Source organism: Phyllostomus hastatus, unplaced genomic scaffold, assembly GCF_019186645.2.
Source record: "Phyllostomus hastatus isolate PE091 unplaced genomic scaffold, TTU_PhHast_1.1 phas_contig_150, whole genome shotgun sequence".
In the NCBI taxonomy this organism is placed as follows: Eukaryota; Metazoa; Chordata; class Mammalia; order Chiroptera; family Phyllostomidae; genus Phyllostomus; species Phyllostomus hastatus.
Window position 1 is genome coordinate 18,782,280 of NW_025333611.1, and position 15,932 is coordinate 18,798,211.

The following is a 15,932-nucleotide window of genomic DNA, read 5'->3' on the forward strand; positions in this document are numbered from 1 at the left end:
GGAACGAAAAGAGACCTGAGAATATACAATCTGCCTAGAAAGTAAGATTGTTACATTTTGAGCATAATACAAAGCTAGATTTAGATGTCTCTTAGGTTTCCGTTTCTATAGGTCAAGAGTCAGGAGGAAGAAATTGGAGAGTCAAGATCATGCCAATGTCAAGAATCTGCCAGACTGGGTTACAGAATTATTTGTTGAAATGCCCTTTTGCCCAGTCGTGCTGAACATTTTTAACAGTCTACAGTTTGCTCCTGAGAAATTTAGCTGCCTAAAGAGAAGTTTCTGTCTCTTGTGATATCAGAGCATTAATGACACAGACAAAAATACTCCAAAGATATATGCTGACAGGTGCTACACAATACATTCTGGAAAACAAGTGACAGTCATTTTTTTGAAGACCTACTGTGTGCCAGGAATGTCCTGGTACACTGATGTCCATTCTCATAATAATCCTGAATAGTCAAAATAATCATCTCCATTTTATTAATATTGATGTTAAAGGTTAGAGAGGTTAAATAACTTTCCCAAAATGTCAGTAAGTAAGGGCTAGATTCTGCATTCAAAGTTTAGTTTCTCGAGTTCAAGTTCAATGTTTCTTCCACTGTGCCACCTTAGCTTTCCCTCCATTGAGCACAACAGCACAAGAGGAGGTGGGAATGAAAGCAGCCTAAACCTGAAGGTGGGGTGGGCCAGTGGTTCTGGGAAAGCATCTATTTCCAAAAAGGCAGCGTCTGGGCAAGAATGAGCAAGAAGCAGGCTGTGTTCCCATCAGGACAATCCTGCAAACGCCTTGCTGAAGCTGTAATTATCCTTCTTCTTCTTCTTTGTCCAGGCAACCCTGAAGATCAGGCTCAAGGTCATAATGCCAGTAAACGGCAGGGACAGGATTTGAGCCCAGGCCTGCCCTGGTCCAGGAACCCAGGCTTTCCTCAAACACATCAGGGTTTCCCAAACATCCCCCATCCACACCACATTCTGGAGTTTTCCGGAGCCTTATACCAACCACATTTTTACTCAGTATTTTAATTTAAAATGATATTTTTCCATGTAAAAATCATCTGAAAAGGAAACTTCACCTCACTGCCTAAGTGGAAACACCATGTTGCTTGCCATAAATAGGAGGAAACCTCAACATAAGTACAAGAACAAAGTTATTACATTTAAGTTACACTGTTACTTGATGATGTGTCTGAGCCTAACACTTGCTCTGCCTTTGATTTACAAAAAAAGAAAAAGTGGGACAGAATTATTGAGGATCTTAAAAACACATTAGCACAAACATGAGCCTTTCTCCCAACACGATCAGAGGGGTTAAACTGAGAAAGCAATGACTTTCCCACACTACATTTCTGCCACGCTCAATGCCAAGTCCCTGCATCACCTACAACCACAGAGGAAGGACCGGCAGGGGAACAGAGCCTGAACTTTGGGACACGCTGCCTTGGCGTCCACCCGGGCTCAGGCCATGCTGCCCTTCCCTGCTTCTGCGCCTTTGCTGATGCTGTCCAGTCCCACCATCCCTCTCTTTCCTCCAGAAGTCCCCATTTCTCCTTGATGGAGCCTTGTAGAGATGTTTAATCCTGAAGAGCTACTTTGCTTCTGGGCCACACATTCAGAAAATGCATGATGGATTGACCTGGGTAGTGATGTAACCAACCCGCATGCACTGCTCTTCTCACTGGGGTGTGCTTGGTACCCAAACAGGCAAAGTGACTGTCCCCATCCATCTGCTCCCCTATCCACAGAGTCCACGGTAACACACCCAACACCCACTCCGGCTCCAGCAGGGGCTTCGTGCATTTTAGAACCAGAAAATACCCCAGTGATCATTGTATCCTTGTTCTGTAAATGAGAGGTGAAAGCTCAAGGTTTTTAAGTGACTTTTTCAAGGTCAAACCCCCAGAAGACGACAGCATACTGGTGTCCGGAACCAGGGCTGCTGGTGGGCAGAGGTCTTTCACTTTTCCTGTGTTTTCCCCTGTGACGAGAATACAAGAGTGCTTATACATAAACCCAGATCTGACACACTCAAGAGCAAAGAGCCACGGCCCCTGGTTCAGCTGTTGAGAAGTTCCAGCAGATACAGAATCTTCCAGAAAACCAATTCCAGGGAAGTTTTCACGTTGCCAACCAAGCTTTGCTGATGGGGAGGGGTTTGTAAGTGAGGATGGATGGGGTGGCTACAGGGGGTGCGGGGAAGTGGTTCTGCCAGTGGGGACATTGAAGGAATAATAATCAAGGTCTCCTTAGCAAAGGGGTTTTTTTTCCACTGTTATTATTAAACTCAAACATAACTGTGTGAAGGGAGTCTGCCAAATTGCACCCATCTCTGCTGCTCAGATGGTTCGGATAAGCTTTAGATAAATACCCGGGATCTATGGCGCTGATCCAAGGGAGCTGGAACTTCCAACACTTTGAGGTTTGCCCAGCGCTAAGTAATTATCCCTGAAAATATTTACTGTTTATGTTCCTCTAAATTTTAATGAAAGAGCTTCCACTGCACCCAGTGTGACTCAAGGCACGGCCCAGAGCTCCCCCAGACGCCCCCCCGAGGAGCCGACCACTGCACAGGACAGCGCCTCAGTCCCATGTCTGCGAAGTGGCCTCCTCACATTCACCCAGCCACCCCTTTCCAGCCTTTGTGGGGGTGAGGGGGTGGGGCAAGAAGTGCTTCTTAATTTGGTCTTTAAAGTAGGAAAAAAGTTGTGCGATCTCGATTATAGGCCCCTTGAATTACCTTTTTTTCTTTGAATTTTATTATTTTCTTCAGTTAAAGTTTACATTCCATGCTGTTCTGCATCAGTTTCAGGGTGCAGCATAGTGACTGGACAGCTACATGCTTCACACAGTGTGCCCTCCGCACGCCCACGTATAAAGACTCCGATCCGACGGACCGCATCTCCTGGGCTGCACTTGACACCCTCGTGACTGTCTCGTAACTACTCACCTGTACTCCTGAGTCCCTTCGCCCTTTTCACCCGTCCCCCCAGCCCCCTCGCCGCTGGCAGCCATCCGTCTGTCCTCTGTGCCTGGGAGTCTGTTCATTTCTCTGTCTTCGCTCTTCTGGGAACGCAGCCAGTGTCTCTTAGCAAGGGGTCTGTCACCTGCAGGCCAGGCTCCTTGGATTCCAGAAGTGTTTCCGTCCTGTCGCCTCAAACAACATTACCTCCTCTTGTTAAGGTCGCCCCCAGACCAGGGCCTTGGAGTGCAACGGGAGCAGCTATGGGAGCCCAGAGACATCTCTGGACCTCAGTGTCCCTATCAGCAAACACCAGCCCAGCTGTTTCTTGTCATGCTGGCGGACTATGGGTCCCCGCATGATGGACTTCCGGGGAGGATGTGGAGCATCAGGAACGTTACACTTCAGGAGAACTTTGTGTTCACCTCTCCAGTGGGGACACCCAGCGGTGAAGCACGAGCCACGAGCCAGCCAGCCTCCATACCCCAGGGGACAGCAGCCGGAGGAAAGGCCACACCACCCTCTTTGTGAGAATGACGCTATGCCATCCTCTTCCTGCTCCTAAAACAGCCCAGGCAGCAGCCCCAGCACCCAGGCTGGCCCCTGGGTGGGGCTCATGGGCGGCGCTCTGCTCTCCAACGGGCAAGTCGGGTCTGACTTTCCCAAGAGCCTGGCTGCCAGCCTCGGGCGGCCTCCCACAGTGTCTGCTGAGCCTCCTGTCATCCCGCGGGTTTTCTTCTGTCAAATTATAAGCAGAATCAAAATAAATACTGTATTTTGCCATGTATGATGCACATTTTTTGGCCCAAACTTTTGAGGGAAAAATAAGAATGCTTGTTATATATGGTTGCTATAGTGCTATGCTTGTAGTGCTATAATATGTGTAGTGCTAATTTAGTGATTATTATAGCTTATACAAGCTATAATGCTTGTAGTGCTAATTCCATATCTATACAAATGTTTTTAATTCTTTTATTTATGCTCATGCTTTAAAAGTATAACTCTAGAAAGCAATAACAATATATGTAGGTTCAAAAATAAATGCTAACGTTTCTTTATAATACAAAAACAAAGTATCTAAATATAACTAAATAAATAATTGAATTAAAAAATCAAAACGAAAGATTTTTTTTTCCTGAAAGTTTAGGCCAAAAATGTGGGTGCTCATTATACACGGCAAAATGCAGGTAGTATTCGCTAGCTTTGCTGTGAAGCAGAATCCTTCATTAGAGTCTAGTGCCTCATCTTTGCAACAAATGTCTTCCCCTCTAACATAAAATTGCCAATGCCTTAAGGCACATAACACCAGAATCAGGCTGCCCAGCTGGTGAAACCTGCCAGGCATGACACCCTCGACTGAACCCCAGAAGACGGAGATTCTGGTCCATGTACTTTCCCACTGACCCGCAGTGCGGCCTTGAACAAGCCTCTCCACCTCCCTGAACTCCCCGAGGGTCACCTGGCAAATCGGCATAACTGAGCCAACACTTACTGTGTCCATTTAAAAGACACTAATAAGGAGGATGACGTTAGGCAGAGAAGAGCGCAGTGTGACCTTCGTCCCCAACCGCAGGCCAGACAAATGCCGGCGCCTGTGGCACGCAGTCCAAAGAGAAGCATTGGGAACGGGGGCTGCTTCCGTGGTGGGGGGACAACGAGGGAGTGTCTTGAGCAGGTTAGTGTGCAGCAAGAGGAAAAGATGACACAGGATTTCGAAGCCAGACATGAAGAGGGAGGCGACTCTTTCAGCGGGGAGAAACACGGACAGAGATGTGAAGCGGGAAATGGTAGAACGTGACGGCCGTGGATGGATGGCGGGGCTCCATTCGAGGACGGAGGGTGGTCAAGGCTGCGGCCTGGAGACCGACAGCCAAGCCTGACTTTCCGAAAGCTTTCATTTTGTCTAAGGAGTTGATCACTCGTTCTGGCCAGGGGGAACCATTAGATAGTTTGGAGTGAGGGAGTGGCGCCATGCAAGCTGGGCTTTGGGGACTTGAGTCTGGCAACCGTGGAGGATGTGCACGAAGGGAGGGAAGAGACTGGAGGCGAAAACGCAGGCAGGGGCTCCTGTGTGAGCTCTCCCCGGGCGCCCTAACGAGGCACTGATTTAAGACCGTGCAGAGCGCCGCGATTATGAAAAGAGTGAAAACAGATATGACAGCATTTTAAACTCTACTTGGGTAAGAGAAAGGTCATAGGAACTAGGGAAGGTATGAGACCTTCTGAGATAACGATTTAGCCTGACACAGCTCCAGTGGTGCTGGCAGAGGACAGGCCCCGGGTCCGAGGCAAAGAACTTGATTACTCAAAGCAGAGCAGGCACATGAGCTTCCTGTTTGCCTCAGTTTCCCTCGCCCCTCAGGTCTTACAGGGAAATACAGAGATGTGCCCTGGGGAATGCAGCCAACAAAAATATGTTCATGGTATAGTTGAGGAACCCAAAACCTAGGGAACCTCTGGTCTTATAGGGGGGAGGGACACCAGCAATCCTGCCCAATCTGTGCCCCAGAGTGAAGCTGCTTTCATCTTCCTGGTCAGGAAAGAGGTCTTTCCTCCGCCCTAGGAGGGGCTGCTGCCTCTGTCTTCCGAAGCTGTTTGCTATTCAAACATCCTTAAAAAGATGGTTCTGAATGAAGCTGTTGATGTCTGTCCCGCAAAAGATAGCAGGACCTGAGGGACCCACAGAGAATCGTAGCCTGCCTCCCCTGATGGACATGAGCGTTCACACCTCTCTGTGCACGACTGGAGAGTTTCCATTTGAAAACGGAAGGGAGACAGACTTTAGCAGGGCCACGTAAGTGCCATTCAAAAAAATACTGTGTCTCCTTTGGCTTATTATAAACCACCAGGGAAGAAACAAAATTAGATCCACAGGCTGGTCCGGGATGCTGTTAATCTGCAAGAACAAACACCTTGCTCCCTTTTTAAGACTGTTCTTTTAGGGGGTCCTTTCTCCCGGTGACGAAGATTAAAACGGGGTTTGCAAGCTGCCTGCCCCGGGGAACCAGCCAGCGGGCGGGCCTTCCATCTCAATGCTTCTCCGAGCCCAGCTTGCTGTGCGTATTTTTGTCCTCCCCTAAGGTTACAGTGCTGAAGAAGACGGTTTTGCCTGGCTGTGCAAACATCATTCCTGCCTCCCAGGATGACAGAGAAGGGGGAAACTCATAACAGCATTAGCGTTTTTACTTACTGAGCACCTTTTACCTGGAGAACCCAATTAATGCTTTGCCTAGGATGTATTCATTTATCCTCCATGACACCCCTGAGAGGTAAGGTAAATGTTATTAAGCTCACCGAGAAGTTCCACAAGGGGGGTATGAAACTGGAAGTCAGGTCAAACAAGAAGAGTTCAGAACGACACCAGCGGAAGTTGGAGAGAAGTACCGGGCTCACCTCTCAGGCGTTGCCCAGCCCCTCAGTCCTCGGCTGAGGGAAACTTCCACACGGGACGGACAAGACCACACCCTCTGTTTAATCCAAGCCTAAGCCTGAAACACCCAGTGCACTGTCTCTGCTTGTTTTCCATTTGCCTGAGTGACCTACTCTGGAAACCCCAAGTGAAGTTGATACCACTGGCGAGACTCCTTTCCCGAGGCCCCGCCCTGTGTCTCCACGTCTTGCCCATCTCTCAAGGCCAATGCCATTCTCTTCCTGGAGCCCTCCCAGGGTCCTGCCTCTAGCCTCTGATCTGCACCTCTTCTGTGACTTAGGCATGAAGACCGGCATGGTTCCTGTATGTTTCTTCCGCACATCCTGCATGGCACCCAGCTCTGGGTCTGACACTACGTGCTTTCTCAATGGAGATGAACAGAATGAATGAGTGGGTTTACACTGTAGAAATGGATGCCACCTTCTCCTCTGCTGAGGTTCCTGGAAAATAACAGGCTAACACCAGATGCTGGTTTATAATTAGCTTCCTTATTCTTTTAACTCCAGAACAGAAAAGTCGTAGGTATGGCTTTGAATGGTAGCAAGATAGAGAAAACTTAAACAGAGAAGCGTTATCACTGTTCACACCTCTTTTACCTTCTACAGACAATTTAGATAACCGTCAAACCTTCAAAATAGGGGAAAAAACAGTGACCTCTTGTATTTCTACGGTCCCTTTTACATGCCTGACCTCACGTGATCTTCCTCAGAAGGTGCTCGGTACTGTCCCTGCTTCAGAGACAAGGAGAGGACAACAGAAGTTAAGTGAGTTACACAAAGACAGGCCACCAGTTGGTGGTTGGCTGGGATGAGATCCCAGGTATCTGATTCTGAATCTAAGATTTCCTTCTTTATGAAGAGTTAAAATAATTAGCCTACCTTCTGCCTTTGAATATTATATATCAAGACTTACTGCACCTTCGATAAGCATTTATTCAGCATCTTCTTTGTAGCTTTGTAGAACACCAAGTGTGGAAGAAGAGACCAGGCTAGCATTGTCTCTCCTATGAGTTCAGCCTGATGGAGAGCTCAGTGAGTTGGTCTGAAAGCATCAAGTACGCTGTGTGCTGGGATCACGGTGTGTGTCTGAGCATGGTGGGGACCTCAGAGGAGAGGGCTCCCAACCGTGACGGGGGCAGGAGTGAGAGGAGTGCGCAGGTGGAGAGCAGCATCAGCAAACGGGACATAGGAAGCCCTCCCCACCCCCCAACGATTCATGGACAAGTACCCCCAGCGAGAGGTCGGAAACTAATTTAAATGCTCCCACTCCCCAGGAGAACGAGAACCCAGAGTCACTGAGGCCAGGAGAAAGATCCAGGACATCCTCTCACCAGAGACCAAGCCCCTGACACAGCACCACAGGGCCCAGGACGTTCCTCACAGCCCCCAACTTCATTCAGGACAGGAAGGTGGTTGGTTTGTGTATTCAGTACCCCTCCCATTCCAAGGGGGCTCCCCCAGAGGACTGGCTGCGTCCTGAGGGTCTCAGAGCTCTCACGGGCCTAGCACAGCCCAGCTGCCTGGGGGGCAGTGGAGGCTGCAGCTTGGCTGGTAGATGCCATCATTTCCACAACTCAACACAGAGTAGGCACAGAAAAACCACAGCTATAATCTTCTCCTTGGGAGGGAAGAGTTTAGAGAGGTCCCCGAAACACTTCCAAACTCATTTTACAAGGCCATCACTACCCTGATACCAAAACAGGCAAAGAAACCTCAGTAAAAAGAAACTATAGGTTGATGAGAATGTGGAGAAAGGGGAACTCTCGTACACTGTGGGTGGGAATGTAAATTGGTACAGCCACTGGGAAAACTGTATGAACTTTCCTCAGAAAATTAAAGTAGAACTACCATATGACCCAGCAATCCCACTTCTGGGTATGTACTCAAAGGAAATAAAACTAGGATCTTAAAGAGACATCTGTACCCCAGGATCTTAAAGAGACATTCACTGCAGCATTATGCACAAGAGCCAAGACATGGAAACAACCTAAGCATCCATCCACAGATGAATAGATAAGGAAGGTGTGTGTGTGGGGCGGTGGTGGGGGGTAACTCAGCCATAAAAAAGGAGAAAATCCTGCCATTTGCAACAACACAGATAAATCTTCAGAGCATTTTACTAAGTAAAATAAGTCCAACAGAGAAAGACAAATGCTATATGATCTAACTTATACATGGGATCTAAAAACAACTGACCTCATAGAAACAGAGTAGACTGGTGGTCGCCGAGGGCTGGGGGAGCGAGGGGGGTAAATGAGTGACAGGAGTCAGAGGGTATGAACCCTCAGTTATAAGACGAGTGAGTTCTGGGGCTGCCATGTCCACTCAGCATGGTGACTGTGGTTAACAATACTGCATGTTTGGAAGTTACCCAGAAAGTACATATTAAAAGGTCTCAACACACACGTGTGCACATGTACACAAATTGTAACTATGTAAGGTGGTGATGGATGTGTTAACTAACTTTAACGGTGTAATCCTCTGTAATATACATATGTATCAAATCACCACATTATATGCCATAAGCTTATATAATGTTAATGTCAATTATATCACAACAAACTGGAAAAATTATAAGTATAAACCAAAGATTGCCCAGGGAAGAAGTAAGCAATAGGCAAGCACGTGAAAGGGGCTGGAATAAAGGCTGTGTGGGAAGACTGTGAGGCGAGAGAGGGGGCAGAGCCCAGTCATGGACGGCCTCCCCTACCGGATAAGGAGATAAAAATACATTCTGGCAGACTGAAACTTTGGTGGGTGGGAGGAACTTTGGAAATATTTAAGCAGGGAGAAGCACAATCATATTTGAATATCAGATGAATCACTCTGTGGTTTGAGGGCAGGGTGAGAGGGAGGAAGGAAGGGTATTTTGAAATAAGGAGACCCTTGGGAAGCTTCTACCGGATTGAAATCTAGGGTTGAAGGACCTGAATTAAATTTAGATAAGATATTAGATCACAAGATTTCAAGGAAGCAAGTACTAAAGAATCTAGTGAATCAGTCTAGTGGGGAAGGGCACACAGGCAGAAGAGTGTAAAACGACTCCCAGGCATGGCCGGGTATCTGGGTGTATGGCCCAGGTATCTGGGTGCATGGCCGGGGTATCTGGGTGTATGGCCGGGGTATCTGGGTGCATGGCTGGGGTATCTGGCTGAGTGACAGTACCACCTGAGAAAAGGACAAAAGCCCGGGGAGGAGACGGTGGGTTCGTTCTGCACGTTGCATTGTTAGCAGGGGGGTCTAAGGAAAGCTGTCCAGCAGGCAACGTGCAAGGGGTTACATTCGGCATGGAGGTGTCGTTTGGAGTTTTGTCTTCAAAGCCATCCGATTATAACTGATGGTTCCTGCCACAGGCTTAGAAAAGGTCACCCAGGGAGACGGCTTTGGTTTAGCAGAATAAAGGCATTCAAGTGAGAGGGAGGGAAAGAGAGAGGACCCCGTGAAGAAAGCAGAGGGTAATGCCCCTCCTTTCGCAGGCATGGAGAAAATTCAACTTGAACATCCTATGGCATCCACCAGATGAAATGATTTCATGTCTCTCCTACATACCTAGAACGATGCTAATTTTGTACTGTCCATGGGGGATTGAGAAATAGTCCCTAAAGCCATATTCTCAGATGAAGCTCTCTGGTTAAGAAAGACTTCTGGACAGACAAGAGAAAAACCAGGAGACCACGGGAGGCAGTCATTGGCAAATGGAACAAGGAGGCTGAACAGGAAAGGGCAGGAAATACCCACGGGACTTGGTCACCGCCGGTTGGCAGGAGCAGGTTCAACGTGTAGAGAGGAGAGGGCATTACGCTGGTGCTGAAGTGCATGGGTTCTGATCAACTGCCTGTGACAAACACGCTGAAAACCAGCTGTGGCCGGGTGGCTCAGCTGGTGGCAGTGCCATCCCACACACCAAAGTGCTGTGGGTTCAACACCCAGTCAGCGCAGGTACGGGGGCAGTCGATCAATGTTTCTCTCTCACACGGATGTTTCTCTGTTTCTCACACTCCCTTCCTCTCTCTCTAGGATCAATAAGTGTGTCCTTAGGTGAATTTTCTTTTTTAAACGCTGAAAACCAGTGTCTACTGCTGAAGAAAATTGACTGTTGAGAGGAGGAAAGAAATCAGACAGTAGCTCTTGGGGAACGTGGGACTGATGGTGCTTACAAACTGATGAGGAAGAACAAGTGTTACAGAGGCAACAGCCGAGGATACGACCGTAAAGTGGATGCCTGGCACAACGAGGGTCACAAGGGCATGATGAAGGACAGGGCCCCAGGCAAAGAGGTTATTACCCTTGACCAGAAGGAAGAGTCTCTTTTCCTGCAATAGAGAGGAAGGAGGAAGCTATACGGAAAGAGAGGAGCTTGTAGATATCACGAGAGGCAATTGATGGAGCTAGCATGATGGAATCTATCTTCTCAGGGAAGCATTTAAGGGCATCCACTGGGTGTGAAGAGAAACATAACAGAAATGAGCACTTTCAGAAAGGGCTGAACCTGTGGAAGCGCCATGGGGGAAACCAGAGAAGGGGTGTGATTTGGAACCTGCGAGGGGACAGCCAGGCCGCCTGGAAGATCTGACTGAGACTGGACGTCCCCCAGAGCCATTACCACGTTATGGTCTAGACCGAATGGAATCATCACTATCCTCTCAGCACATCGTTTTGGAATCGAAGACAAGCATTTGCAAGAGAGCTGGTCAGATTTAAGGTGATCCTGAAAGAAGTTTGTTCCTGAGAGGTTTTAAGAGAAGATAATCCTCTTCTTAACTTTGCCTCATCAGCACAGGCCTCTCTATCCTCCTTAGCTAATGAGTCAGGGATAACTAGTTCCTCCACAGTTAACATTCCCAGATGCACATTATGTGGGACTACGGCCCTTAACCAGCCTGCCATGCAAAACCAAATGCACTAATGTATTATTTATGTTGCTACCAAATGCATTAGGACCCTTGAGTTCAGGAGATTCAGCATTCAAGCACATGCCCATGTTTCTCTTCACTTGGCCCTTAATCTGTCTTAAGATGAAGTTGATGTTCTAGGTCAAGGACTAAAATGTGGTCCTATGTCTCCTATCTCTGGTATTGATCTTGGGCCTCTGTCCCTAAATTCATAAGTGGTCAGCACCCTATGACTTAAATGGAGAAGTTTGGCATTCGATCAACCAGTATGTTGATTCAATGAACTTGTTGTCTATCTGTGTGCCCGGCACTACGCTAGGAGCTCAGGGTGCACCATGATGTCAAACAGATGTGGCCACTGGTACGGTGAACCTCACAGTCTAGTGTGAGAAAGTCCATCTTATTAATGATAGACTCCATCAGTGTAGGGGTCATTAGGAGAGAAAGGGGGTCTCCACTGGAAAGGTGACATGAAAAAGAAAAAAGTACACTTGAAATAGGATTGTGAGCTGGAGCTGATGGGCTAAGACCCCATGACCCCATTTTTGACAGTATTAGTGATGCCATCAGAGAGCCTGCTGGCCATGAAGTCTTCTTCTTCCTTCCCATCCCTGTATTGAGTGTAATGAGAAAGTCTAACCCATGGCTTTCAATAATACCTCCTCAAAACTTATGATGAGAATAGTATATAAGAAGCTAAGACCCCTCTAAGAGCCAGTGTGGCTCAGTTGGTTGGGTCATCATCCCGTGGACCATGGGTGGCAAACACAAGGCCCATTAGCCCTCCACCTTGTTTCTACCTGGTGCCAGCGCCAAGCTCTTGCTTAACTATTAAGGAGTAGTTACATTTATACGGTCCTAAAATTATGTTCGGCCCTCTGAAGGCAACCATGAGGCTGATGTGGCCCCCCCGGCGAAAATGAGTTTGACACCTCTGCTATATACTCCAAAAGGTCACTGTTCAATCCCTGGTCAGGGCACATACCCAGGTTGAGGGTTCAATCCCTAGTCAGGGTGCATAAGAGAAGGCAACCAATCAACGTTTCTCTCCCACATTGACATATCTCTACCCCCTCTCTCACTTTCCCCCATTCCTCCACCTCTAAAAGCAATTTAAAAATGTCCTCAGCTAAGGATACAAAACAAAATCAAAAACAAAACTAACAGACATAGACGCCTACATGTAGAAACAACTTTAGAGGTCAGTTTACCCTTTGGTGCTTGAATCTCTCATTTAACATTCTGACCTAGTAGCCATCCAGCCTCTGATTGAATACTTCCAGTAATGGTGAACTCACTACCTCAAGCACCCCTACTTTATCTTAAAAATTACTTATTTAAGTTTGAGTGGAATTCTGTCTTCCTATGGCTTCTGCCCACTTAATCCTTAAGCTTAAGAGGCATAGAAGCTTTAGCCACACAAGACAAGTGAACAAGATCTGGGTATAGGTGATGCCATTTCCTGAAATCATCAGCACAGCTCTTAATCTTGGGCTTACTGCACACACTGCCAGAAGCCCAGAGTAGGTAACCCCAGGCCTATCGCTGGGAGAGGAAGGACCATGCCATGCATTCATGTACTGAAAAATCAAACTAGTCACTTACAACGGAAAGTCTGGAATCGGAGACCATCGAGAGAAAAGAACCAGAGGTTCTCATTCATCTGACATATAAAGACCTAATCAGTCCTGAGCCCAGCTATCTCCATGTCTGTGTCTCTGGCCTTTCCTATATTCAGTCTCTCATTCAATAATCAACCAATACGTACTGATTATCTGTCTCCTCCATGCCAAGTACTATGCTAGGTGCTAAGGGAAAGGCCTGTCACCATAGCCACCTAAACCACACAGGCAATCAGATCTCAAGCTGCAGGTTTGGAACGGGAGAAAGAGAGAGGTCCCCTTAGATTCTGGGCTCATGCTGTGTATGTGAGCTCAGGTTGCTAGTGTTCTGCACTGGGGTAAAAAGATGCCCGTGTTCCGTGTTCCCCTGTAACTGTGACTCCCTCGGGAGCCATGAGGAGTGAAGGAAATGGCTCAGAATACAATACAGACGTTCCTGTGTGCCCTAAGCAAATGCTATGAGAGCATTCCACATTCTATATTCTCCCTTAACCAAATCCTTTATTATTACAAGAGAGAACAATTCAGAGTCCAGTGCAATATCCCACACTCCAATTTTCCCTCAGCCCAGGACTCATAGGTTTGTGTCTAGAGGATAAAGAAACACAAAGAACTCCCACTAAAAACTCCATGAGCCACTGGGAGGCAAGGCGGCACACACCCCAGCAGACAGCCAAATGAAAATGGGTGCGTCCAGGTTGTGCTGCCCCAGAACCCCACACAGGAATGGCCCTTCGGCCCACTCGCCTGACTGGCAGAAGAATCAGTAAGGCATAGAGTGAGAACTGATTTCTACAGTGGCCCTGGGGTCTGGCAGGGCGTGGTGGGGACAGAGACACTGATGAGGCCCCTGGGAAGCCATGGGGAGCTGAGGGAACTACCAGGGCCTGGCAGGAGGCGGCGTGCCTCTGGGCACAGGGGTGCATTAGCGAAGTCACGTCCCCCAGCCAGTGCACACAGCAGAGCGTCAGCTGTGGGCGCCACAGAGGGTGTCCAGATGGGGGAAATGGCAGCTGCCAGGTAACAGCTGACCAGATCTATTTGTAGCACATATGGGACTCTCCCTGAGGACCCCCTGAAATAGCCGGGAGGGCCTTGCCGGGGCTGCAGACCCTGCCTGAGCAGGCGCAGATGAAAGGCGCTGTGATGCAGCCTTTTCCAGCAATTCTCTGTTCTGAAGAGAGAGCGAACCGGCTGGGGGAGCCACGACAGCCAGTGCAACAGAATCGCAGCAGTAGAATCACCTGCTGTGAGGCAGAACAGGAGCACAGAGGTCACCGAGGATGAAACCTTGACTGTTCAGATGGGCAGACTGCTCCCTGGAAGGGGCCGGGACAGATCAAAGGCACACAGCAGACGAAGGAGCAGAGTGGGACTGAGGCTCCTGGCCAGCACCCCCACCCCGTCCCTGTGCGGGTGCTGCATCTCCGATGACACTGTTACCTGTGTCGTTCTTGGGGATGAACATGCCAGGTCTTGTATTTGGAGAGGCAGCCTAAATGTGTGTGGATGGATGGCTTGGACAGCAGCGCTGACTGTTAACTTTTGCGTCTGCATTTTTAGAAAATCTTTGGAGGAAAGGAGGAGAAAGGACGTGAAAGGTCAGGAGGAGGTTGAGTTGTGAGGGGCGTGCTGAAAGGCAAGCCTTCCGTAGGGCTCCAGGGCCCGCTCCCCTGTCTCCTATGCACCGAGGTCCGAAAGGCTCAGGAGGAAGGGGTTACACGGGATCTATGCGTGTACATGTATGTGGTGTGTGTCATGTGCCTTTGTCGGTTTCTGTGCTTCCACTGTCATCTGTTTCTGATAAACCAGGGAAGAGGGGAGGGAGAATTTGGGCAAAGGAACAAGCTCTGTAGAGAGACAGTCTGGGATGCTGGTAATAAAAAGGCAAGCGAGAATGCTTCCCACAAACAGCCACTAGCAAGCCTGCACCGCCACAGCCATAAAACCCCCGCGCCGCCAACCCCCGCAAACAGCTCGGCACGACCAGCCTGCCGGCCTGCCTTCTGCAGCACGCTGCGCCAAGCTGCCGCAAGGCGTCACGGGCTCCCTGGAGACTGCTGCTTGGTCCCAAGCCAGAATCCGATTCCCTTCCTCCTCCTCGCCACCAAGGGTGGAAAGCACCTGCTGAGACAGGAGGAGGGTCCAACTGCAATGATCTGTCACCTTTGTCAGGTTTCCAGGACAACAGCATGGAGACAGCGACATCTGAACTCCCGGTCATCCGTCTCCCAGTGCTGCGTCCTCTCTCACACTGCCAGCGCCTCCCCCACTCACGCCCGCTCCCAGGCCCGGGCCTCAGTTTCCCCAGTCTGCTCCCCGGCAGGCCTACGCCCCAGCCCTCCTTCGCTCTCCCCCAACAGTGAGCCACAGCTGGCGACAACTACTCACAGCACCAGGTTTTATTTAACACCCACAATAGGCCGTGCACTTGGCTGAGAGCTCTCCCTGCCAAGCCTTATCTAATTCTCTCAACAAATTGATGACAAATTTACAGCATTGTTAAGATGCTCGCTTTGCGAGGCAGAAGACCGGGCATCGGCACCACACCGCTAGAAAGAACGTGATCCAAGGCAGAGACGTCGGCCAGGACCCGTGCTCCCAGCGTTCCGTCCCAGGCCTGGGCTTACCCAGGGCCGTCTGCTTTGAGCCAGCGAGGATTTGGTGCCTTAAAGGGTTCTTCTCGCCCTCTGAATAAACTCATCTGCTTGACTGACATGAGCCCCTTGAACTTCCTGCGCCACTTTAGGGCAAGGCCTTGCTCCCCAGCACCATCCAGGACCCATTTTCTTCCACAGAGACAATTTTCTCACTTTCATGGTAACCTCGCTAGCGTCTGTGTGACATGTGGCACTTTTCTTGTATATTCTCCCGCTCCGCCCTCAAACGCCCCTGTGTGTGGGCGGGAGGGATTCGTCTCACGTCACAGAGGAAGGGAGGCGGGCTCACCAGGTGATAGCAAACAGAGTCAGAGACCCCACGGGTTAGAAGTTGGGCTTGGAAGTTCCTGGGCAGCACTGCCCTCCATCA